This window comes from Bos indicus x Bos taurus, chromosome 6 (assembly GCF_003369695.1).
Source record: "Bos indicus x Bos taurus breed Angus x Brahman F1 hybrid chromosome 6, Bos_hybrid_MaternalHap_v2.0, whole genome shotgun sequence".
Taxonomy (NCBI): Eukaryota; Metazoa; Chordata; class Mammalia; order Artiodactyla; family Bovidae; genus Bos; species Bos indicus x Bos taurus.
The window spans coordinates 80,652,169-80,678,765 of NC_040081.1; positions in this window are offsets into that span (position 1 = coordinate 80,652,169).

The following is a 26,597-nucleotide window of genomic DNA, read 5'->3' on the forward strand; positions in this document are numbered from 1 at the left end:
TCTGAGGATGCCTTACAAATAGCTGTGAAAAGAAGAGAAGTGAAAAGCAAAGGAGAAAAGGAAAGATATAAGCATCTGAATGCAGAGTTCCAAAGAATAGCAAGAAGAGATAAGAAAGCCTTCCTCAGTGATCAGTGCAAAGAAATAGAGGAAAACAACAGAATGGGAAAGACTAGATCTCTTTAAGAAAATTAGAGATACCAAAGGAACATTTCATGTGAAGATGGGCTCAATAAAGGACAGAAATGATATGGACCTAACAGAAGCAGATGATATTAAGAAGAGATGGCAGGAATACACAGAAGAACTATACAAAAAAGATCTTCATGACCAAGATAATCACGATGGTGTGATCATTCACCTAGAGCCAGACATCCTGGAATGTGAAGTCAAGTGGGCCTTAGAAAGCACCACTACAAACAAAGCTAGTGGACATGATGGAATTCCAGTTGAGCTATTTCAAATCCTGAAAGATGATTCTGTTAAAGTGCTTCACTCAATATGCCAGCAAATTTGGAAAACTCAGAAGTGGCCACAGGACTGGAAAAGGTCAGTTTTCATCCCAATCCCAAAGAAAGGCAATGCCAAAGAATGCTCAAACTACCACACAATTGCACTCATCTCACATGGTAGTAAAGAAATACCCAAAATTCTCCAAGCCAGGCTTCAGCAATACGTGAACCATGAACTTCCAAATGTTTAAGCTGGTTTTAGAAAAGGCAGAGGAACCAGAGATCAAAGTGCAAACATCTGCTAAATCACCTAAAAAGCAAGAGAGTTCCAGAAAAACATCTATTTCTGCTTTATTGACTATGCCAAAGCCTTTGACTGTGTGGATCACAATAAACTGTAGAAAATTCTGAACGAGATGGGGATACCAGACCACCTGACCTGCCTCTTGAGAATCCTATATGCACATCAGGAAGCAACAGTTAAACTGGACATGGAACAACAGACTGGTTCCAAATAGGAAAAGGAGTACGTCAAGGCTGTATATTGTCACCCTGCTTATTTAACTTCTATGCAGAGTACATCATGAGGAACGCTGGGCTGGAAGAAGCACAAGCTGGAATCAAGATTGCCGGGAGAAAAATCAATAACCTCAGATATGCAGATGACACCACCCTTATGACAGAAAGTGAAGAGGAACTAGAGCCTCTTGATGAAAGTGAAAGTGGAGAGTGAAAAAGTTGGCTTAAAGCTCAACATTCAGAAAACGAAGATCATGGCATCTGGTCCCATCACTTCATGGGAAATAGACGGGGAAACAGTGGAAACAATGTCAGACTTTATTTTTGGGGGCTCCAAAATCACTGCAGATGGTGACTGAAGCCATGAAATTAAAAGACGCTTACTCCTTACAAGAAAAATTTTGCAAGAATATACAATGGATTAAAGACAATGTCTTTAACAAGTGGTGCTGGGAAAACTGGTCAACCACTTGTAAAAGAATGAAACTAGAACACTTTCTAACACCATACACAAAAATAAACTCAAAATGGATTAAAGATCTAAACATAAGACCAGAAACTATAAAACTCCTAGAGGAGAACATAGGCAAAACACTCTCTGACATACATCACAGCAGGATCCTCTATGACCCACCTCCCAGAATATCGGAAATAAAAGCAAAAATAAACAAATGGGACCTAATTAACCTTAAAAGCTTCTGCACATCAAAGGAAACTATCAGCAAGGTGAAAAGACAGCCTTCAGAATGGGAGAAAATACTAGCAAATGAAGCAACTGACAAACAACTAATCTCAAAAATATACAAGCAACTCCTCCAGCTAAACTCAAGAAAAATAAATGACCCAATCAAAAAATGGGCCAAAGAACTAAATAGACATTTCTCCAAAGAAGACATACAGAGGGCTAACAAACACATGAAAAGATGCTCAACATCACTCATTATCAGAGAAATGCAAATCAAGACCACTATGAGGTACCATTTCACACCAGTCAGAATGGCTGTGATCCAGAAGTCTACAAATAATAAATGTTGGAGAGGGTGTGGAGAAAAGGGAACCCTCTTACACTGTTGGTGGGAATGCAAACTAGTACAGCCACTATGGAGAACAGTGTGGAGAGTCCTTAAAAAACTAGAAATAGAACTGCCTTATGATCCAGCAATCCCACTGCTGGGCATACACACTGAGGAAACCAGAAGGGAAAGAGACACGTGTACCCCAATGTTTATCGCAGCACTGTTTATAATAGCCAGGACATGGAAGCAACCTAGATGTCCATCAGCAGATGAATGGATAAGAAAGCAGTGGTACATATACACAATGGAGTATTACTCAGCCATTAAAAAGAATACATTTGAATCAGTTCTAATGAAGTGGATGAAACTGGAGCCTATTATACAGAGTGAAGTAAGCCAGAAGGAAAAACACCAATACAGTATACTAACGCATATATATGGAATTTAGAAAGATGGTAACAATAACCCTGTGTACGAGACAGCAAAAGTGACGCTGATGTATGGAACAGTCTTATGGACTCTGTGGGAGAGGGAGAGGGTGGGAAGATTTGGGAGAATGGCATTGAAACATGTAAAATATCATGTATGAAATGAGATGCCAGTCCCGGTTAAATGCACGATACTGGATGCTTGGGGCTAGTGCACTGGGACGACCCAGAGGGATGCTATGGGGAGGGAGGAGGGTTCAGGATGGGGAGCACATGTATACCTGTGATGGATTCATTTTGATATTTGGCAAAACTAATACAATTATGTAAAGTTTAAAAATAAAATAAAATTTAAAAAAAAAAAAGAAGAAGAAAAATTTTGATCACCCTAGATAGCATATTGAAAAGCAGAGACATAACTTTGCCAACCCAGGTCTGTCTAGTCAAGGCTATGGTTTTTCCTGTGGTCATGTATGGATGTGAGAGTTGGACTGTGAAGAAAGCTGAGTGCCAAAGAATTGATGCTTTTGAACTGTGGTGTTGGAGAAGACTCTTGAGAGTCCCTTGGACTGCAAGGATATCCAACCAGTCCATTCTGAAGGAGATCAGCCCTGGGATTTCTTTGGAAGGAATGATGCTAAAGCTGAAACTCCAGTACTTTGGCCACCTCATGTGAAGAGTTGACTCATTGGAAAAGACTCTGATGCTGGGAGGGATTGAGGGCAGGAGAAGAAGGGGACAACAGAGGATGAGATGGCTGGATGGCATCACTGACTCGATGGACGTGAGTCTGAGTGAACTCCAGGAGTTGATGATGGACAGGGAGGCCTGGTGTGCTGCAATTCATGGGGTCGCAAAGAGTTGGACACCACTGAGAGACTGAACTGAACTGAACTCTTTTGGTCATAACTTTCCTTCCAAGGAGTAAGCATCTTTTAATTTCATGGCTGCAATCACCATCGGCAGTGATTCTGATCCCATCACTTCAGGGCAAATAGATGAAACAATGGAAACAGTGACAGACCTTTACTTTCTTGAGCTCCAAAATCACTACATACGGTTACTGCAGCCATGAAATTAAAAGACACTTGCTTCTTGAAAGAAAAACTATGACAAACCTAGACAGAATATTACAATGTAGAGACCTTACTTTGCCGACAAAATATAGTCAAGATATGGTTTTCCAGTAGTTATGTATGGATGTGACAGCTGGACCACAAAGGAAGCTGAGTGCTGCAGAATTGATGCTTTTGAACTGTGGTGCTGGAGAAGACTCTTAAGAGTCCCTTGGACTGCAAGGAGGTCATACCAGTCAATCCTAAAGGAAATCAATCCTGCATACTCATTGGAAGGACTGATGCTGAAGCTGAAACTCCAGTATTTGGCCACCTGATGCAAAGAACCAACTAATTGGATAAGACCCTGATGCTGGAAAAGATTGAAGGCATGAGATGGGTATGACAGAGGATGAAATGGCATCATGCATTCAAAGGACTCGAGTTTGAGCAAACTCTGGGAAATTTTGAAGGACAGGAAGCCTGGCATGCTGCAGTCCATGAGGTGGCAGAGAGTGGAACAGGTCTTATTGACCGAATGACAACAACAAGCATAATTTAAGCCCAAATCAGGGACTATCTATTGTAGATATTTAACTTAACTATCCCCAAAGTTTAAAGGGTAGAGTTTACTACACTGCTTAAACTGGGTGAGGAAATCTGCCTATCTAATTCTAGGGTTGAATATTAGGCAGTCCAAAATTTCTATGGGTAGAAAAGCTGACATTTTCTTCTCTATGTACTCTTTTTGGTTTCCTTCTGAAAAGTTAATTTAGAAATTATGTACATCATTCCTTAGTCTTCTCAGACCACAACTTGAACTGCATTAATTTACCATGTGTATCCAAAACACATTGGGCTTCCCTGGTGACTTGATGGTAAAGAATCCACCTGCCAATGCAGGAGACACAGGTTTGATCCTGGGTCTGGAAGATTCCCTGGAGAAGGAAATGGCAACCCACTCCAGCATTCTTGCCTGGATAATCCCATGGACAGAGAAGCCTGGCAAGCTATAGTCTATGGGGTTGCAAAAGAGTTGGGCATGACTTAGTGACTAAACTACAGCAGCATAACAAACACATAACAAAGCCAAGATCATAGTAGTCTTTCAAAAGATATTTGTTAAATGAAAAAATTCTTAACTCTATAATATGAAGACTTCTTGGAGACATCCTCAAAAAAGAATATCTGCAACCTAGAGAAGATATTTCTAACTTTCCCCAAATACTGTCCTTTGAATTTCTCTGAAACTCCAGGTTGTGCATCCAAAACCAAATAATTCATTATACTAAATAAATTTTATTGTCTATGATATATGAACTCAGGTGTATTTATGAGTCTGTGTTTAAAACACATTTCAGCATGTATTTGTCAAAACATTATACTTAGAGATTATAATTTATCTTAAAATCAGGGCAAGATATGGAATCTACAGAGAGAGGTTCCACTGCTTCTTCTTTAGCATCATCAACCCCTAATTAACATTTCAAAATGTAATAGTTGAAAATCAGAGCTGCTTGAAAGTGAAAACATGTATTTTTTGTTGTTGTTGTCAGAGTAGCAATAGAATGTTACCCTTGATTCAGTCTCCTAGATCCAAGAAAATGCTAGTCATCTTTTAGATTACCTCCAATAGCAAAATAACAGAAATATACTGAAATAACACTCAAATTAATCACATCTAATTTTGAAAATGAGAAGCAATTGTTTTTGATGATTAACTGCATAAGAAAGAATAACAAATATGTACAAATGGAGTGTTGCAAGTAAGTAAATTGAATATATTTGGTCCTAACAAATTAATGGACTTAATAGGAATGGTTTACAATATGTGGGTTTGGTTGACAGCACTGTTTTGAATGGAAATCAGTGTAGACTTTGAAATTTCAAAAGATTGCTAATTTATATGAGCTTCCCCAGTGGCTCAATGGTAAAGCATCCACCTGCAATACAGGAGACATAGGTTCCATCCCCAGCTCGGGAAGATCCCCTGGAGAAGGGAATGGCAATCCACTCCAATATTCTTCCCAGGAGAATACCATGGACAGAGGAACCTGGTGGTCTACAGTCCATGGGGTTGCAAAGAGTCAGACATGACTGAAGCAACTTAGCACACACACATGCACTAATTTATATATGCATGTAAATAATTGTATTTATTTGTTTTTACTCTGAATATTTATTTAGCATGGCATATGCACAGGCATAAAATACATGTCTTGGAAAATAAATTCTTCTTTCCTTATTATGTGTATGCCCATTTTATTTTATTGTTATATCTATGAGCAGACAGATTCCAAGATGGCCCTCAATATTTCCACCTCCTATTGTGAAAAATCTTGTATAAGCTCCCCTTTTTGTGTGTGGGCAAAACCTATGGATATGATGCACCTTCCTCTCTTAATACGTTACATTGTATGTGGAAGGTGATCCAAATATTAGTAGTTTGTGTGACTTTGATTTAATCATAAGGGCTTGGAGTGGGGTGGGGATATCCTGACCTAATCGGGTGAAAATTTAAAATAGAGCTTATTCCTTCCTTAAGATGAGAGAAATTCTCATTCTGACATTAAAAAGCAGCTACAGTGAGTTCTATAGCTCCAAAGAAATGAAGTGTGCCAACAACCACTTGAGATTTTAAGAGGACTCAGAGCTTCAGAAAGGGAGGCTGCTTGGAATAGTCATCAAAAAGGTGGCAAGGAGACTGCAGACACTATCTCCTACCAAAGATCAACAATTAGATAACTGTTTGCAAACACAAGCAGCCATAGAGCTCTGAATTCCATGTTAGAAACTTCAGCAACACAGTAAAACAAAAACCCTGAGAATAACTGCACAAGACCCCATATGTGAGACAGCAAAAGAGACACAGATATAAAGAACAGACTTTTGGACTCTGTGGGAGAGCGAGGGTGGGATGATTTGAGAGAATAACATGGAAACATGTATATTACCATATGTGAAATATATCACCAAAGTTCAATGAATGAAACAGGACACTCAAAGCCGGTGATGTTGGACAACCCTGAGGGGTGGGATGGGGAGGCAGTTGGGAGGGGGATTCAGGATAGGGGACACAGGTAAACCCATGGCTGACTCATGTCAATGTATGGCAAAAACCAGTACAATATTTTAAAGTAATTCACCTTCAATTAAAATAATTAATTAATTAAAAAAGAAAAGAATAAACAGCTTCATTTTGCCTTCATCATCCTATTCCCAAAGCTGGCATTGCTCAATGCCAAGAAAGAACTCCCCAGCTAGATAGAATCCCCTCACCAGGCAAGGAAGAGCAAAATAAGCAACAAGCTTCCCATACAACACATTCAAACCACATAGAACTTTTCTGGGTTAGTGGCAATCTACTTTCTCTGTTTAGAAGATGACTATGTGTGGCTGAACATTAATCTTAAATAAGTTATGAGGGCTTATGTTAAAACATAGAGAAAATAAAAATTTAAACACATTACATTTTAAAACAAAAGAGAGAAATAGAATGAATAATGATTCTACCAGAAAATCTGGACAAAGTTACTGCAGTTGAGGGTAATCCTGAATTCTAAGTTTCTAACTAGTCTATCAATATTTGCATCAAAAGAGAAAAATATTTTCTTGGATCTGAATTCTTAATCTGTAAGTTTCATAGAAGTAATTTCTTCTATGGTATAAATTAGAGTTCTGATTATTTTCATCGATTAAATTGATTACTTTAATCATCAAATCCCATAGGTGTACATTTTGTAGGTCTAATTTAGATTAGGCAGTCTCTGAGGCATATATTCACATACATTGTGGAAGCTCTAGCATTCTGGGTCTTGGTCTTCTCCAGTTCAACAGCCTCATAGAATAGTTTCTAAATGTGGAGAACAAGAAGGATCCAGGTTACCAAAAACAGCTGCACATAGCCATGTAGTAGATACCCTTGACCCAATCCCACATTGTTCATCCAGCATATTTCACAAAAATCCTACAGATATAGGGTAAGATTTCTGTCTTTTCTTCAGGGCTGATTCTTCTACCTATCTATATTCATACCTTCATTTTCCTTTTCTCTTATCCCCACTGGTACCTTGTTCAATCAGTAATTTCAACTTCTGTTTACATTTTAAGCATCACCTCTTTAAAAAGTTATTCCTTTTTCAATATTTAGAACATGCGCTCCTACTATAAAATAAAACAAAATCTTTCATTCGATTCTCCCTTTCTCCTCTAATTCATATTGCATTTTTCTTCTTCTCTTCACTTCTGATTCCCTGGCAAAGAGATGGGGACGGAGAGCACAAATTCTGTTAAAACTTTCTCATCTTTCTGGCACTTGTTTGCCCTTTTTTTTTTTTTTTCCCCAAGAGTATATATCTTCTCTTCTGATGCTTAAATCTGTCCAAATGCACATACCATTGCTCCCGTAACTTTCTGGTTTGGTATTTTCTTGCTTTCATAACTATCTCTTCCATTACATTTACAAATTCTTAAGAGTAAGAACATTTGCTTATATTAATGTCATCCCCAACTGGCCCAGTGCTTCCTACAAGGTGAAAGTGAAAATCGTTCAGTCATGTTCAACTCTTTGGGACTCCATGGCTTATATAGTCCATGAAATTCTCCAGGCCAGAATACTGGAGTGAGTAGCTGTTCCCTTCTCCAGGGGATCTTCCCAATCCAGGGATGGAACCCAGGTCTATGGCATTGCAGGCAGATTCCTTACCAGCTGAGCCACCACAGGAAGCCCATCCTACAAAGTGAAGCACCAAGCAAACACTTTAAAATAAAATGTGATGAAAATAATTTTCCTGAATATATATTATAGATGTTTATAGCTGCTGAATTCTCACCACATCTTTGAAGTCAGAACCCAGATTGAAGACAGAAAATTGCCATCATACCAGAAGTTCCCTCATTCTATTTTTTGTCACACATTCACACTTCCACAGTAACAATTAACCTGGCTTTTAACAGTATAGATTAATTTCAACAAGTTTTGTACCTTATAAAAATTGAAATACATTGTTTAAACAATTTTATATATGAAGCCTTTTATAACATTTGCTTGTGAAATTCATTCATATTATTGCTTTTAGTTATAAATCACCCATGCATCAATATATCACATCATATTAATTTAATTAAACATTGATGAACATTTTGGCATTATTTTTAGTTTAGGGCAAAAAAGAATAGTGCTTTGGTGTATGACCTTTAGCATATGACCTTTGATGATGTATATAATATACATAAATTTATATAGGATCTACACCTAGAAAATAACTGTTGGTTCATAACATGTGTATACAATCAGCTTTAATAGATATTTTGAAAATATAAATAGAAAATATAGATATTTTCAACATACATAAATATAACAAGATTCTTTCTTGACTTACTATAATATATATTGCTGATTTTACTATTTCCCCAGTACCACTGAAACTTTTATAAATCCAGCTTAAAACATCTGGAAGTTCTTAGTTCATGTACTGCTGAAGCCTGGCTTGGAGAATTTTGGGCATTACTTTGCTAGTATGTGAAATGAGTGCAATTGTGTGGTGGTTTGAACATTCTTTGGTATTGCCTTTCTTTGAGATTGGAATGAAAACTGACCTTTTCCAGTCCTGTGGCCACTGCTGAGTTTTCCAAATTTGCTGGCATATTGAGTGCAGCACTTTCATAGCATCATCTTTTAGGATTTGAAATATCTTAGCTGGAATTCCATCACCTCCACTATCTTTGTTCATAATGATGCTTCCCAAGGCTCACTTCACTTCACACTCCAAGATGTCTGGCTCTAGGTGAGTGATCACACCATTATGATTATTTGGGTGATGAAGATCTTTTTTGTATAGTTCTTCTGTGTATTCTTGTCACCTCTTCTTAGTATCTTATGCTTCAGTTGTGTCCACACCATTTCTGCCCTCTTTTGTGCCATCTTTGCATGAAAGTCTTCCTAAGTGATCAATGCTAAGAAATAGAGGAAAACAATAGCATGGGAAAGACTAGAGGTTTCTTCAAGAAATTGTTTTCCTCTATTTCTTAGCATTGAACACTTAGGAAGACTTTCTTAACCCTCCTTTCTATTCTTTGGAACTCTGCATTTGGATGGGTGTATCTTTCCTTTTCTCCTTTGCCTTTAGTTTTTATCCTCTCTGCAATTTTTAAGGCCTCCTCAGACAGCCATTTTGCCTTTTGGCATTTCATTTTCTTGGTGATGGCTTTGATCATCACCTGCTGTACAATGTCAGGAACCTCTGCCTGTAGTTCTTCAGAAATTCTGAATATCAGATCTAATTCCTTGAATCTATTTGCCATTTCCACTGTATAATACAAGGAATTTTATTTAGGTCATACCTGAATGATCTAGTGGTTTTCCCTACTTTCTTCAATTTAAGTCTGAATTTTGCAATAAGGAGTTCATGATCTGAGCCACAGTCAGCTCCCAGTCCTGTTTTTGCTGACTGTATAGAGCTTCTCCACTGTCAGCTGCAAAGACTGTAATTAATTTGATTTCAGTATTGACCATCTGGTGATGTCCATGTGTAGAGTCATCTCTTGTGTTGTTAGAAGAGAGTGTTTGCAATGACCAATGCTTTCTCTTTGCAAAACTCTGTTAGCCTTTGCCCTGCTTCATTTTATACTCCAATGCCAATCTTGCCTGTTACTCCAGGTATCTCTTGACTTCCTACTTTTGCATTCCAGTCCCCTATGATGAAAAGGACAGTTTTTTTGTTGTTGTTGTTGTTGTTTTGTTTGTTTGTTTTTTAGTGTTAGTTCTAGAAGGTCTTGTAGGTCTTCATAGAACCATTCAATTTCAGCTTCTTTGGCATTAGTGGTTGGGGCATAACTTGGATTACTGTGATATTGAATAGCTTGTATTGGAAATGAACAGAGATCATTTTGTCATTCATTTTTGAGATTGTATCCAATCTCATTTCAGACTCTTTATTTGATTATGAGGGCTACTCCATTTCTTCTAAGGAATTCTTGCCCATACTAGTAGATATAATTGTCTTCTGAATTAAATTCACCCATTCCAGTCCATTTTAGTTCACTGATTCCTGAAATGTCAATGTTCACCCTTACCATCTGCTGTTTGACCACTTCCAATTTACTTTGATTCATGGACTTAACTAATATTCCAGGTTCCTATGCAATATTGTTCTTCACAGCATCAGATTTTACTTGCATCACCAGTCATATACACAGCTGGGCGGTGTTTCTGCTTTGGTTCAGTCTCTTCATTCCTTCTGGAGCTATTTCTCTGCTCTTTTCCAGTAGCACTTTGGGCACCTACTGACCTGGAGAGTTCTTCTTTCAGTGTCATATCTTTTTGCCTTTTCATACTGTTCATGGGGTTCTCAAGGCAAGAATGCTGAAGTGGTTTGCCATTCCCTTCTCCAGTGGACCATATTTTGTCAATATTTTGGCCACCTGATGTGAAAAACTAACTCATTAGAAAAGACACTGATGCTGAGAAAGATTGAAGGCAGGAGGAGAAGGGGACAACAGAGGATGAGATGGTTAGATGGCATCACCAACTAAATGTCCATGAGTTTGAGCAACCTCCTGGTGTTGGTGATGGATACAGAAGCCTGGTGTGCTACAGTCTGTGGTGTCAAAAACAGTAAGACATGACTGAGTTATTGAACACCAAAAAGTATATATCAAATAGTGAAGTTTTTAGTAATGCCTCATATATGGTTTTAGAGTCCTTTTTTGATGCCTTCAAAGCAGATCAAGTATGTAACTAACATTCTACACATGTGTCCAAGGAGAGATCTTTTGCTAGAGTTTTTTCTTTGTGGTCATTCATCAAATCCTGGGGAACTGAATGTTAGTCATGTTGATTCAATTTCTATCAGGCTAACCTGGCAGATCAGTTTGTCTTTGAATATACATCATGTAGGTTATTGCTATCGACAAGTCTTTCTTTAGCCTTCTGTATTTCCCTTTGTTTTCTCACTGAGCATTTTCTATCATTTTTCCTTCACTCTAATTACCAAAAGTAATCAGGTGCTTTTCTAACTCCCCAGGCTAGTACATCACTATTGTAAGAGATCATTTATTTAATGAGAAAGATGTCTTAGAATACAGGTAGCAGGGTTAATAATTTTCAACAAGATTCATTAGAGACTCTAAAATCTTGTTGACCGGTGAAGTCTCCTTAAATTTCCTGATTGTAAAACTGCACTTGCAAAATATATGTATTAAGAGTGTTCTTCAGAGAAAGCTGCAATGTGTTTCTCACGTAGAATCAGATTAAAAGAGTGAAGCACATCTGGAATCAGCATCTGCTTTCTTAAATTTAATTTTCTAGAATTTCGGGGGAACTATGATCCCATAAACTCTGCAATGCAGCCAAAAAAAAAAAAAGGATTATACTTTTTTCCTTGGTAAACTAACATCTAGAGAACAAAAGACTATGACCCATACACTCTCCCCTCCAACTAAATGGTATTAAATACTTACACAAGGAATATTGATAGCATGAGTACTCCAGTGAAGTATTAATTCCATTTCCATGACCTAGAAAATAAAACTATTTGATTCTTTTCACAGAAAACAATGACTAAACTGATTGCTAAAAATACTAATAACATAATATTTCACATTCTCTGTCAAGTTCTCATTTTATATAAGCATACCTTTTTAACATAGTTACCAAAACAAATATCACTTGTATATATTTTCTTAAGAAATATTTCTAAGTACTTATGTAGCCCTCAAAATAAATCAAATGTTTTTTTGTGGATTTTGCCTGTGCTTTTTATTTATTTTTTAATATAAATGTATTTATTTTAATTGGAGGCTAATTACTTTACAATATTGTATTGGTTTTGCCATACATCAACATGAATCCTCCACGGGTGTACACGTGTTGCCCATCCTGAACCCCCCTCCCATCTCCCTCTCCATTCCATCCCTCTGGGTCATCCCAGTGCACCAGCCCCGAGCATCCTGTATCCTGCATCAAACCTGGACTGGTGATTCATTTCACATATGATATTATACATGTTTCAGTGCCATTCTCCCAAATCATCCCACCATCTCCCTCTCCCACAGAGTCCCAAAGACTGTTTTATACATCTGTGTCTCTTTTGCTGTCTTGCATACTGGGTTATCATTGCCATCTTTCTAAATTCCATATATATGCGTTAGTATACTGTATTGGTGTTTTCTTTCTGGTTTACTTCACTATGTATAATAGGCTTCAGTTTCATCCACCTTGTTAGAACTGATTCAAATGTATTCTTTTTAATGGCTGAGTAATACTCCATTGTGTATATGTACCACTGCTTTCTTATCCGTTCATCTGCTGATGGACATCTAGGTTGCTTCCATGTCCTGGCTATTATAAACAGTGCTGCAATGAACATTGGGGTACATTTTTGTCTCTTGATTCTGGTTTCCTCAGTGTGTATCCCAGCAGTGGGATTGCTGGGTCATATGGCAGTTCTATTTCCATTTTTTTAAGGAATCTCCACACTGTTCTCCATAGTGGCTGTACTACTTTGCATTCCCACCAACAGTGTAAGAGGGTTCCCTTTTCTCCACACCCTCTCCAACATTTATTGCTTATAGATTTTTGGATAGCAGCCATTCTAACTGGCGTGAAATGGTACCTCACTGTGGTTTTGATTTGCATTTCTCTGATAGTGAGTGATGTTGAACATTTTTTCTTGTGTTTGCTAGACATCTGTATGTCTTCTTTGGAGAAATGTCTGTTTAGTTCTTTGGCCCATTTTTTGATTGGGTCATTTATTTTTCTGGAGTTGAGCTGCAGGTGTTGCTTGTATATTTTTGAGATTAATTCTTTGTCAGTTGCTTCATTTGCTATTATTTTCTTCCATTCTGAAGGCTGTCTTTTTACCTTGCTTAGAGTTTCCTTTGTTGCATAGAAGCTTTTAATTTTAATTAGGTCCCATTTGTGTATTTTTGCTTTTATTTCCAGTATTCTGGGAGGTGGGTCATAGAGGATCCTGCTGTGATGTATGTCGGAGAGTGTTTTGCCTATGTTCTCCTTTAGGAGTTTTATAGTTTCTGGTCTTATGTTTAGATCTTTAATTCATTTTGAGTTTATTTTTGTGTATGGTGTTAGAAAGTGTTCTAGTTTCATTCTTTTACAAGTGGTTGACCAGTTTTCCCAGCACCACTTGTTAAAGAGATTGTCTTTTCTCCATTGTATATTCTTGCCTCCTTTGTGAAAGATAAGATGTCCATAGGTGCATGGATTTTCTCTGGGCTTTCTATTTTGTTCCATTGATCTATATTTCTGTCTTTGTGCCAGTACCATACTGTCTTGATGACTGTGGCTTTGTAGTAAAGCCTGAAGTCAGGCAGGTTGATTCTTCCAGTTCCATTCTTCTTTCTCAAGATTGCTTTGGCTATTCGAGGTTTTTTGTATTTCCATGCAAATTGTGAAATTATTTGTTCTAGCTCTGTGAAAAATACCGTTGGTAGCTTGATAGGGTTTGCATTGAATCTATAGATTGCTTTGGGTAGTACACTCATTTTCACTATATTGATTCTTCTGATCCATGAACACGGTATATTTCTCCATCTATTAGTGTCCTCTTTGATTTCCTTCACCAGTGTTTTATAGTTTTCTATATAGAGGTCTTTAGTTTCTTTAGGTAGATATATTCCTAAGTATTTTATTCTTTTCATTGCAATGGTGAATGGAATTGTTTCCTTAATTTCTCTTTCTATTTTCTCATTATTAGGGTATAGGAATGCAAGGGATTTCTGTGTGTTGATTTTATATCCTGCAACTTTACTGTATTCATTGATTAGCTCTAGTAATTTTCTGGTGGAGTCTTTAGGGTTTTCTATGCAGAGGATCATGTCGTCTGCAAACACTGAGAGTTTTACTTCTTTTCCAATTTGGATTCCTTTTTTTTTTTTTTTTTTCCCCTTTTCTGCTCTGATTGCTGTGTCCAAAATTTCCAAAACTATGTTGAATAGTAGTAGTGAGAGTGGGCATCCTTGTCCTATTCCTGACTTCAGGGGAAATGCTTTCAATTTTCCACCACTGAGGATAATGTTTGCTGTGGGTTGTCATATATAACTTCTATTATGTTGAGGTATGTTCCTTCTATTCCTGCTTTCTGGAGTTTTTATCATAAATGGATGTTGAATTTTGTCAAAGGCTTTCTATACATCTATTGAGATAATCATATGGCTTTTATTTTTCAATTTGTTAATGTTGGTGTATTACATTGATTGATTTGCAGATATTGAAGAATCCTTCCATCCCTGGGATAAAGCCCACTTGGTCATGGTGTATGATCTTTTTAATATGTTGCTGGATTCTGTTTGCTAGAATTTTATTAAGGATTTTTGCTCTATGTTCATCAGTGATATTGGCCTGTAGTTTTCTTTCTTTCTTTCTTTTTTTTTTTTTTTTTTGTGGCATCTTTGTCAGGTTTTGGTACTAGGGTGATGGTGGCCTTATAGAATGAGTTTGGAAGTTTACCTTCCTCTGCAATTTTCTGGAAGAGTTTGAGTAGGATAGGTGTTAGCTCTTCTTTACATTTTTGGTAGAATTCAGCTGTGAAGCCATCTGGACCTGGGCTTTTGTTTGCTGGAAGATTTCTGATTACAGTTTCAATTTTCGTGCTTGTGATGGGTCTGTTGAGATTTTCTATTTCTTCCTGGTTCAGTTTTGGAAAGTTTTAGTTTTCTAATAATTTGTCCATTTCTTCCACATTGTCCATTTTATTGGCATATAATTGCTGATAGTAGTCTCTTATGATCCTTTGTATTTCTGTGTTGTCTGTTGTGATCTCTCCATTTTCATTTCTAATTTTATTGATTTGATTTTTCTCTCTTTGTTTCTTGGTGTGTCTGGCTAAAGGTTTGTCAATTTTATTTATCCTCTCAAAAAAACAGCTTTTGGCTTTGTTGATTTTTGCTATGGTCTCTTTTGCATTTATTTCTGCCCTTATTTTTAAGATTTCTTTCCTTCTACTAACCCTGGGGTTCTTAATTTCTTCCTTTTCTAGTTGCTTTAGGTGTAGAGTTAGGTTATTTATTTGACTTTTTTCTTGTTTCTTGAGGTATGCCTGTATTGCTATGAACCTTCCCTTTAGCACTGCTTTTACAGTGTCCCACAGGTTTTGGGTTGTTGTGTTTTCATTTTCATTCATTTCTATGCATATTTTTTTTCTTTTTTGATTTCTTCTGTGATTTGTTGGTTATTCAGCAGCGAGTTGTTCAGCCTCCATATGTTGAAATTTTTAATAGTGTTTCTCCTGTAATTGAGATCCAATCTTACTGCATTGTGGTCAGAAAAGATGGTTGGAATGATTTCATGTTTTTTGAATTTACCAAGGCTAGATTTATGGCCCAGGATGTGATCTATCCTGGAGAAAGTTCCTTGTGCACTTGAGAAAAAGGTGAAATTCATCGTTTGGGGGTGAAATATCCTATAGATATCAGTTAGGTCTAACTGGTCTATTGTATCATCTAAATTTTGTGTTTCCTTGTTAATTTTCTGTTCAGTTGATCTATCCATAGGTGTGAGTGGGGTATTAAAGTCTCCCACTATTATTGTGTTATTGTTAGTTTCCCCTTTCATACTTGTTAGCATTTGTCTTACATATTGTGGTGCTCCTATGTTGGGTGCATATATATTTATAATTGTTATATCTTCTTCTTGGATTGATCCTTTGATCATTATGTAGTGTCCTTCTTTGTCTTTTTTCACAGCCTTTGTTTTCATTTCGATATTTGGCAAAACTAATACAATATTTTAAAGTTTAAAATAAAATAAAATTTAAAAAAATAAAGTCTATTTTATCTGATATGAATATTGCTACTCCTGCTTTCTTTTGGTCTCTATTTGCATAGAATATCTTTTTCCAGCCCTTCACTTTCATTCTGTATGTGTTCCTTGTTTTGAGGTGGGTCTCTTGTAGACAACATATATAGGGTTATTGCTTTTGCATCCATTCAGCCAGTCTTTGTCTTTTGGTTGGGGCATTCAACCCATTTATGTTTAAGGTAATTATTGATAAGTATGATCCCGTTGCCATTTACTTTATTGTTTTGGGTTTGAGTTTATACACCCCTTTTGTATTTCCTGTCTAGAGAAGATCCTTTAGCATTTGTTGGAGAGCTGGTTTGGTGGTGCTGAATTCTCTCAGCTTTTGCTTGTCTGTAAAGCTTTTGATTTCTCCTTCATATTTGAATGACATCCTTTCTGGGTACAGTAATCTGGGCTGTAGGTTATTTTCTTTCATCACTTTAAGTATGTTCTGCCATTCCCTCCTGGCCTGAAGAGTTTCTATTGAAAGATCAGCTGTTATCCTTATGGGAATCCCCTTGTGTGTTATTTGTTGTTTTCCCCTTGCTACTTTTAATATTTGTTCTTTGTGTTTGATCTTTGTTAATTTGATTAATATGTGTCTTAGGGTGTTTTGCCTTGGGTTTATCCTGTTTGGGACTCGCTGGGTTTCCTGGTTGATTATTGGTTGATTATTTCATTCCCCTTTTTCGGGAACTTTTCAACTATTATCTCCTCAAGTATTTTCTCATGGTCTTTCTTTTTGTCGTCTTCTTCTGGGACTCCTATGATTCGAATATTAGGGTGTTTAAAATTGTCCCAGAGGTCTCTGAGGTTGTCCTCATTTCTTTTAATTCTTTTTTTCTTTTTTCTTCTCTGATTCATTTATTTCTACCATTCTGTCTTCTACCTCACTAATCCTATCTTCTGCCTCCATTATTCTACTATTTGTTGCCTCCAGAGTGTTTTTGATCTCATTTGTTGCATTATTCACTATATATTGACTCTTTTTTACTTCTTTTTGTTGTTGTTGTTTTCTTTTTTATTTCTTCTAGGTCTTTGTCAAACCTCTTGCATCTTCTCAATCCTTGTCTCCAGGCTATTTATCTGTGATTCCATTTTGTTTTCAAGATTTTGGATCATTTTCACTATCATTATTTGGCATTCTTTATCAGGTAGATTCCCTATCTCTTCCTCCTTTGTTTGGTTTGGTAGGCATTTATCCTGTTCCTTTACCTGCTGGGTATTCCTCTGTCTCTTCATCTTGTTTATATTGCTGTGTTTGGGGTAGCCTTTCTGTATTCTGGCAGTTTGTGGAATTCTCTTTATTGTGGAATTTCTTCACTGTGGGTGGGGTTGTACGGGTGGCCTGTCAAGGTTTCTTGGTTAGGGAAGCTTGTGTCGGTGTTCTGGTGGGTGGATTTTTGTGGATTTTGCCTGTACTTAAAAAAAATGGTTTAGATCACTTACAGTTAATCTGATTTGTCTTACTGTCATGATGTCTGTATAAAATTAATGAGTCATTGGATGATAGTGAAGTGAAATTGAAGTCTCTCAGTCTTGTCTGACTCTTTGCAACCCCATGGACTGTAGACTATCAGGCTCCTCCATCCATGGGATTTTCCAGGCAAGAGTGCTTGAGTGGATTGCCATTTCCTTCTCCAGGAGATCTTCCCAACCCAGGAATCAAACCTGGGTCTCCCTCATTGCAGGCAGATGCTTTACCGTCTGAGCCACCAGGGAAGCCCCCACTGGATGATATAACAGGTTAATTTAAGGTGAACAAGTCAAGATTTGCATATGCCTTTGAGTGGATTCACACTAGAAAAGCTTTTGCAGCCAGGAGCCAGGGAATACCAGTGGCCTCTAGAGGTAAAAGAGGCAAGGACAGATTCAACCCTCAGGGCCCCAGACAACTGATTCAGCTGACATCTTGCTTAATCTTTACTAACACTTTTTTTTTTTTCATTTCTCCTCTTTAGAACTATGAAAAATAAACTTGTATTGTTTTAAGCCACCAAAAAAATTAAAAGCTTTTAGTTCTAGGACTCACATCTGAGTGCAAGCATGGATGGATATTTACATCCAACTGTAAATTATCGTGATATCCTGGATGCTTACACTCACATCCAGGATGTCACGATAATTTACAGTTGTTCTGAATGTTATACAAGTCCAGTGGCTATCATATAACCTCAAATGCTGGAAAGCACATAAGCAACATAAGAAACTTTGAGACTCAGAGAATTGGCAAGAAAAGTAATTTCTGATGAGAGAGGAAAAATGGAAGTTAAAAACGGATAAATCCATGAAATATATATGACTTTTGCACGTATCAATCTAATAAGAATGCAAATATTGTGAATACTTTCTACTCATACAGTACTGACATTTACCAAATAGAATTCTGTTATTTGACCTCCTTCTGTAAACATTGACATTGCAGTCACATTTATAATAGATTTCTGTCTGTTTTACTGCAGTTGAATGTTTCCACTGGGAATGTTATTAGTTATTATGGCTGAAAATGCACCTGCACCAGCTGTGCGGCTAAGCAAAAAGAAGGCACCAGCCAAAATCCCGGAGTCTCTTAACAGACCTCTGCCGCATTACTGCCATGAGTCCAACATTCATCCTGAAACAGTAGGGAGGAAAAGTTCTTCCAACACTTAATTTCCATAGAAATGAGGATCTGTCTTCTACCCTTGTTTTCCTTCATAACAGTATCTGCTTTTCCCTTCCTTGAATCCTAATCTTTCTCATTTATCCATTAGCTGTAGACAGCCTCATGTTGCATTAGTAAAAACTACTGGAAGAAGAGGATGAAGTCAGTTAAGTCATAATGTGGTTGTTTAGTCGGTAAGTCATATCTGACATTTTGCAGTCCCCATGGACTGTAGCCCACCAGGCTCCTCTGTCCCTTCGATTTCCCAGGCAAGAATACTGGAATGGGTTACCATTTCCTTCTCCACAATTGAGTCATAAGACAATAAAGACAATATAAATGTAAAAAAATAATAATAATAAATCAACGAAAGCAAATTTATGTAGAAGCACAAAGATAATGGGGGAAAGCAAGAATGTGTTTATTTTATCAAGCTAATGAATTATTAACACATATTAAATAATGGAGATTTTCATTATTTTATAAAGTAATTGACATAAAATATCAATATTATTATTAATTAAATGTGTATTCACTTGAGTTATAAAATGAAAATAGTAAAAACTAAGTATAATATTCTTGTGACTCAACAAATGCAAAAATGCATTTTGATCAAATGTAGAAATAAAATGTAGAACAAAAGAAAGATAAAAATAGTTTAAATATCTTCATTGATTAATTTCTTTATCAAATATTAAGAAAATTTCAAAGCAATTCTCTAGATTCTTGTAAGGGAAAATGTGAGGGGTGAAATAAAAATTTTGATTACTACAGCTTTTGACAGAGGTATAACTTCATATATTCTGGGTATGTAACAAAAATTAAATGTATGAATATAGTTCAACATAATATATCTGCAAGAAAATTCTGCCAACTATTTACGGTCTTGGGAAAAGCAACTGATCATTGAGTAATAGTTAAATTATTCTTAATCATCTCATGTATGGCAGAGTAGTTGCCACACTCACTTTGTTAATCAATTCATTCCCATGTCAAAGCAGCATTTTTACTACCTAGAAACTACTGTGGATAATAAGTATTTCCATGGTGCTCATAGCAACAGAGGCAAAAAATAGGTAGAAAATAATGATACCAAGTTTAGATGGCCAAAGTTGATAAATATCCTATATTGTATGTCACATACATACATATGTATGTATGTATATTTTAAAATACATTAATCAACTAAACAATTGTGCAATCAACAGCAGATATAGATTTCCAAGCCAAAAAGAAAAACTTCAAAGTCAAAAATTGTGAATACAATGTAAACCTTGTACGAATCTTTTTTTTCCTCAAGTTAGTTACTAATTTCACAAAAGCTAGACAAGATATTATAGGAGAACCTGTTCTTAGGTACAGGCCAGATCCTGCTCCCCTAGCAGAATTCCTGAGAGAAATTCTCTAGAGAATTTCCTATATCTTTAGACTTTTTTTCTCCAACTATTTTTTTTAGTAATTAGTTCTATAACTAGATGTTCTTTCAGAAGAATTTTCATTGCAATTAAAATGAAAATGTAAATATATTTTTATTAAAATTTTTCTAATACTCCACCAAATAGAATTGCAACACAGCTTTGTTATAGAATTAATTTTCAAATTAGCTGCTTAGTGAAAATACCCTATGCCAGCCCATTTACCGTTATAGGAATGACAATAAGGTAACAAGATAGCTGATTTTTTAAGAATGTTTTCCATACCAAATATTATACAACACATGAAAAATGTCAAATTTTGCTTAATGCTCATTATAACTTTGAAGTGGATATAATTATTACAGAGGTATAGTAAATAATGAAAGTGAAGGTTGGATGAGTTATATAGTCTAGGTCATAGTCATTACATGACAGAGGCAGGATTCATCCTTGCATATGTATTGAATAAAGTACATGGGATTTAGTTCAGGAGAAAAGAATAATATAAAAAATCCAGTGTTCTATACCTTGATTTTTACATTAAAATGATATGTTTTACAATAAAACTGAAACTATACAATACATTAAAATCGATTGTCCTAGTTTAAGGCAGAAAATAAAATGAACTCAAATATGAACATATCCTAAAATATAAATTTTAAATCTATCCTTAGTGCTGAATAACTTGAGGAAGAATCATTTTGAAATATTCAGGAGTGTATTTTTTCATTTATGAAACATGAAAATTAGACTAGCTGATATTTAAAATCTTCCCAGATCTAAGATCTGTGTCATCTTATTTTCTCAGAATTGCTAAAGACCAGCGATAAGACTGTGAAACAGGGACTAGGTGAAATGTTCCTTATAACCCGTGTATTTCATAAAATCCATGAGTGATTAAAGAATTTTCTCTGAAAAAATAACTGAGTTGTTAATATCTAAGGATAATATAATGCTACTAAAATACCTCTCTGACTAGACTGTAAAAATGGCAGATATAGATTAAACAACACTTGATTTTGAATAACACAGAGAATGTGGAAAGGGGAGTACCCAGGTTAAATAACTGGGCGAGTAGAAGTAACTTTCTGGAATTGTGACCATTGAGGAGGGGTAAGTTTGAGAAGGACAAGCTTGTTTTGGACATGTGCTATTTGATGAGATGTGTTAGGTACTTGATTAGGCATTTAATTTTTATTAACCAATATATTGAGATAATGAATAAGAATATTTTAAACCCTTACAATATATTGCCAAATCACTCTTTGAAGTGTTATAAGTCCATGGGTATAGTATGAGAATGCCCATTTTTCCATACTATTGCCAAGTGCTATTATTTTATATATACAGAGATGTTGCCAGTTTTTCAACCCTGTGTACGAGATAGCAAAAGAGACACTGATGTATAGAACAGTCTTATGAACTCTGTTGGAGAGGGAGAGGGTGGGAAGATTTGGGAGAATGGCATTGAAACATGTATAATATCATGTATGAAACGAGTTGCCAGTCCAGGTTGGATGCACAATACTGGATGCTTGGGGCTGGTGCACTGGGACGACCCAGAGGGATGGTATGGGGAGGGAGGAAGGAGGAGGGTTCAGGATGGGGAACACATGTGTACCTGTGGCAGATCCATTTCGATATTTGGCAAAACTAATACAATATTGTAAAGTTTAAAAATAAAATAAAATTTAAAAAAAAACATTAAAAAAATTGACATTTTTCAGGGAGAAACAAAATGTTGCCTTAGAAAGCTTAATCTGTGATGTAAATTTTATCTGAAGAGGTCATAACTGGCTCTAAAAGGGTAAAATAAATAGAAATTAGAAATATTGAGTAGTAGCTAATATTTAGATTACAAAACATAGAAGCCTCAATTTTAGATTTGGTCAATTGGAATTGATCATAAAATTTAAATTACCTATCAGAGCAAGTATTGGAGACTTGATGTATTGGTTATCAAGTGTTGCATAACAAATGACCAAAAGCTTAGAGAGGCACAAAATAATATACATTTATTATCTCATTATATCCATAGGTTAAGAATCTGAAAGTGGTTTGGCCGGATCATAGTCTCAGTATCTTCCAAGACTGCAACTGTGTGAGCTGGGCTGTGTTCTTTTTGGAGCTCGATATCCTTTTTCAACTTTGAATAATTGCTGGCAGAATTCAGTTTTTTATAGTTGAAAATTGAAGGATGGAGGCTCCTTTTTTTCCTGTCTGCCAGCCAGGGATGCTCCCAGCTCATACAAGGTACCTTCAATTCTTTGCTGATGTGATCCTTTTATAAAATGCAGCTCACTTATTCAAGGTTAATAGGAGAATCCCACTCTAGTCAGCTAAAACAGTCTCATATGATATAACTTAATTGGGGAGTGACTATCTCATCACCTTCTTGTACTCTATTGGTTGGAAACAATTTACACATGCTTTCAGAATTTAAGAGTAAGAGAACGTAAAAGGGCCTGATTCAGTGGAGAAACCCCTAATGTATATTCATCACACTTCTCCTTTAGGTTACCAAAATGTATTGTGTAAGTTTTGGTTAGGATATATGTGTCTCAAAGTATCAGAGTCTCTTTCTAAAACTAAATAAAAATTGGTGGGTTTACTATCTCACAATGTAAGGAGAATAACTGTAGGGCAATTTCAACATTGATGTTGTAGCTTCATGAAACAGCTAATGGTTTTGGTGGTTGTTGTCTCTATGTTATCCATAGCTTCTGTGCTGTTTCTATTCTTGCAGTCACATATTGGACTCAGTCAGCTCTAGGCTTCATGTAGAGACATCAACCAATGAAGAGACAGAATGTCTTTCATTCATTTTTTCCCCCTTTTTTTTAAAAAAGTATTTATTTTTATTTGGAGAATAATTGCTTTATAATATTTTGTTTCTGCCATATATCAACATGTATCAGCCATAAGTACACGTATATCTCCTGCCTCTTGAAACTCCCTCCCACCTCCTACCCCATTCCACTCCTCTAGGTTGTCACAGAGCACCAGATTTGAGCTCCTGATATTACATAGTAAATTTCCACTAACTATCTAATTTTACATATGATAATGTATATGTTTCAGTGCTACTCTCTCAATTCATCCCACCTTCTCCTTCCCCCACTGTGTCCACAAGTCTGTTCTCTATGTCTGTGTCTCATGGAGGGAGTATAGAGAAAAGGGAACCCTCCTGCACTGTTGATGGGAATGCAAATTGATACAGACACTATGAAGAACAATATGGAGATTGCTTTAAAAAAAAAAAAACTAGGAATAAAATTACCATTTGACCCAACAATCCCACTCTTGGTCACATACTCTGAGGAAACCATAACTGAAAAAGACACATGCATCCAGTGGTCATGTATGGATGTTAGAATTGGACTGTGAAGAAAGCTGAGAGTGAAAGTATTGATGCTTTTGAACTGTGGTGTTGGAGAAGAGTCTTCAGAGTCCCTTGGACTGCAAGGAGATCCAACCTGTCCATTCTGAAGGAGATCAGCCCTGGGATTTCTTTGGAAAGAATGATGCTAAAGCTGAAACTCCAGTACTTTGGCCACCTCATGCGAAAAGTTGACTCATTGGAAAAGACTCTGATGCTGGGAGGGATTGGGGGCAGGAGGAGAAGGGGACGACAGAGGATGAGATGGCTGGATGGCATCACTGACTCGATGGGCGTGAGTCTGAGTGAACTCCAGGAGTTGGTGATAGACAGGGAGGCCTGGTTTTTTGCGATTCATGGGGTCACAAAGAGTCAGACATGACTGAGCAACTGAACTGAATTGAACTTATCCCAATGTTCATTGCAGTACTATTTAGAATAGCTAGAACATGGAAGCAACCTAGATGTACATCAACAGATGAATGGACAAAGACACTGTGGTACATTTACACTATGGAATATTACTCAGCCATAAAAAGGAACACATTTGACTCAGTTCTAATAAGGTGGATGAACCTAGAGCCTATTATACAGAGTAAAGTAAGTCAGAAAGAGAAAGACAAATATTTTATATTAATGCATATATATGAAATCTAGAAAGATGGTACTGATGAATCTATCTACAGGGCAGCAGTGGAGATGCAGTAATTCACTTTTAACATGAAAGAAAATGTCTCAGAAAAAATCTTGGATACCTTTGGGTTGAATTGAATACATAACTAGTCCTAGAAGCAAGGGTGTCTGGAAAAGCATGTGGCGTTTTCAGAAGCCAAAGTTTTGGAAGGAAGTCTTCCATTAGAGATGGAGCATGGCAGCATGGCTGTTGGGTGTACTAACAGATAGTATCTTCCATATTATTAAAACAAAATTTTAACAAAAATATCACCTTTTATCTAAGGCCTGCATGTAAATATATTTTAGTGTATCCAGAACTTGTAGGACATACTACTCTCTTCCTAAAAGACTCAAAGTTTCATCCTATTAATAAGAAGCATCTGTTTTATTTCAGTTTCAGCTTTGACTATTGAAGAGAAATCTGTTTCTAATCTTTTACATAATGGTTCCTCTGAGAGAAAAGGAATACCAGTGAGATAGATCCCACGCTTTTCACCTCCAAACTCACTGGAAACAAACTGTCTTAAGGACTTCAAAGACCCTCACAATTAGAAACTCTGATAAACAACTATGTTTGAGATCTCCCTTCAATAAGTTCCATACAACGTGTTGTTTCATTTCCCCATCTAAAAAAGACTTGCATGGAAGATGAAAACATGTGCTTGTTTAAAATGATGCTTTGGCTCAGGTCAAATGGAACTCCCTCCTATTATTCCTACTTTAAAGAAAAACATCATTTGAAATCCCAAGGTAAGGCAATAAATTGGTCATAATTCAACAAAGTAGGTTTTCTATGACATTTGGCACATTTGAAATCCTCAAACAAATTGAAGTTTCAAATTACCAGACTATCTTCCTGCATCATGAAAATTGCTTCAAAAGACTCTCAGGCACTAATATATTTAGGATCCAATTACAGGCTTTCTGTAAACAAGTAATTTCCCTAAGTATCTAATAAAGTTTTGTGTCTTTATTCATTGTGCTGCCGTTGATCGATGGCAAAGAAAACACAAATATATCAAAGAATTCTTTTTCTGGCATTTGAATGTTTCAGAAATTCTCTTCTTTTGCATTTTGGCTTACAAACTGTTATTGCTAGTGTCCACTGACCAAAAAAAAAAAAAAAATGTTTCCCAGATATGACAACAAAAAACAAAAAATTTAGAAAACAAGACTTAAATAATTAAATGTTTGAAATAACACATAATTTTTTTTCAGTTAAGTTTTATTTCTATTTTTTAATTTTTTTAAATGTATGTATTTTAACTGGAGGCTAATTACTTTACAATATTGTATTGGTTTTGCCATACATCAACATGAATCCACCACGGGTGTACATGTGCTCCCCATCCTGAATCCCTCCCCCTCCTCCCTCCCCGTACCATCCCTCTGGGTCATCCCAGTGCACCAGCCCCAAGCATCCTGTATCCTGCATCAAAGCTGGACTGGTGATTCATTTCTTATATGATATTATACATGATTCAATGCCATTCTCCCAAATCATCCCACACTCTCCCTCTCCCACAGAGTCCATAAGACTGTTCTATACATCAGTGTCTCTTCTGCTGTCTCGCATACAGGGTTATCATTACCATTTTTCTAAATTCCTTATATATGTGTTAGTATACTGTATTGGTGTTTTCTTTCTGGCTTACTTCACTCTGTATAATAGGCTCCAGTTTCATCCACCTCATTAGAACTGATTCAAATGTATTCTTTTTTTTTTTTGGTTTGGTTTGGTTTTGAATTTTTAATTAAATATATTTATTTTGGGTTTTGTTTTTTTAATTGGAATATATTTGCTTTACAATATCGTGTTAGTTTCTGCTGTACAGCAAAGTGGATCAATGATACATGTACATATATCCCCTCTTTTTTGGATTTCTTTCCCATTTAGGTCACCACACAACACTGAGTAGAGTTCCCTGTGCTATACAGTAGGTTCTCATCAGTTATCTTTTTTATACATAAGAGTGTACATATGTCAATCCCAATCTTCCAGGCCATGCCCCCCTCGACAGCTTTTTTTTTTTTTTTTTTAAACTTTACATAATTGTATTAGTTTTGCCAAATATCAAAATGAATCCGCCACAGGTATACATGTGTTCCCCATCCTGAACCCTCCTCCCTCCTCCCTCCTCCCTCCCCATACCATCCCTCTGGGTCGTCCCAGTGCACTAGCCCCAAGCATCCAGTATCATGCATCGAACCTGGA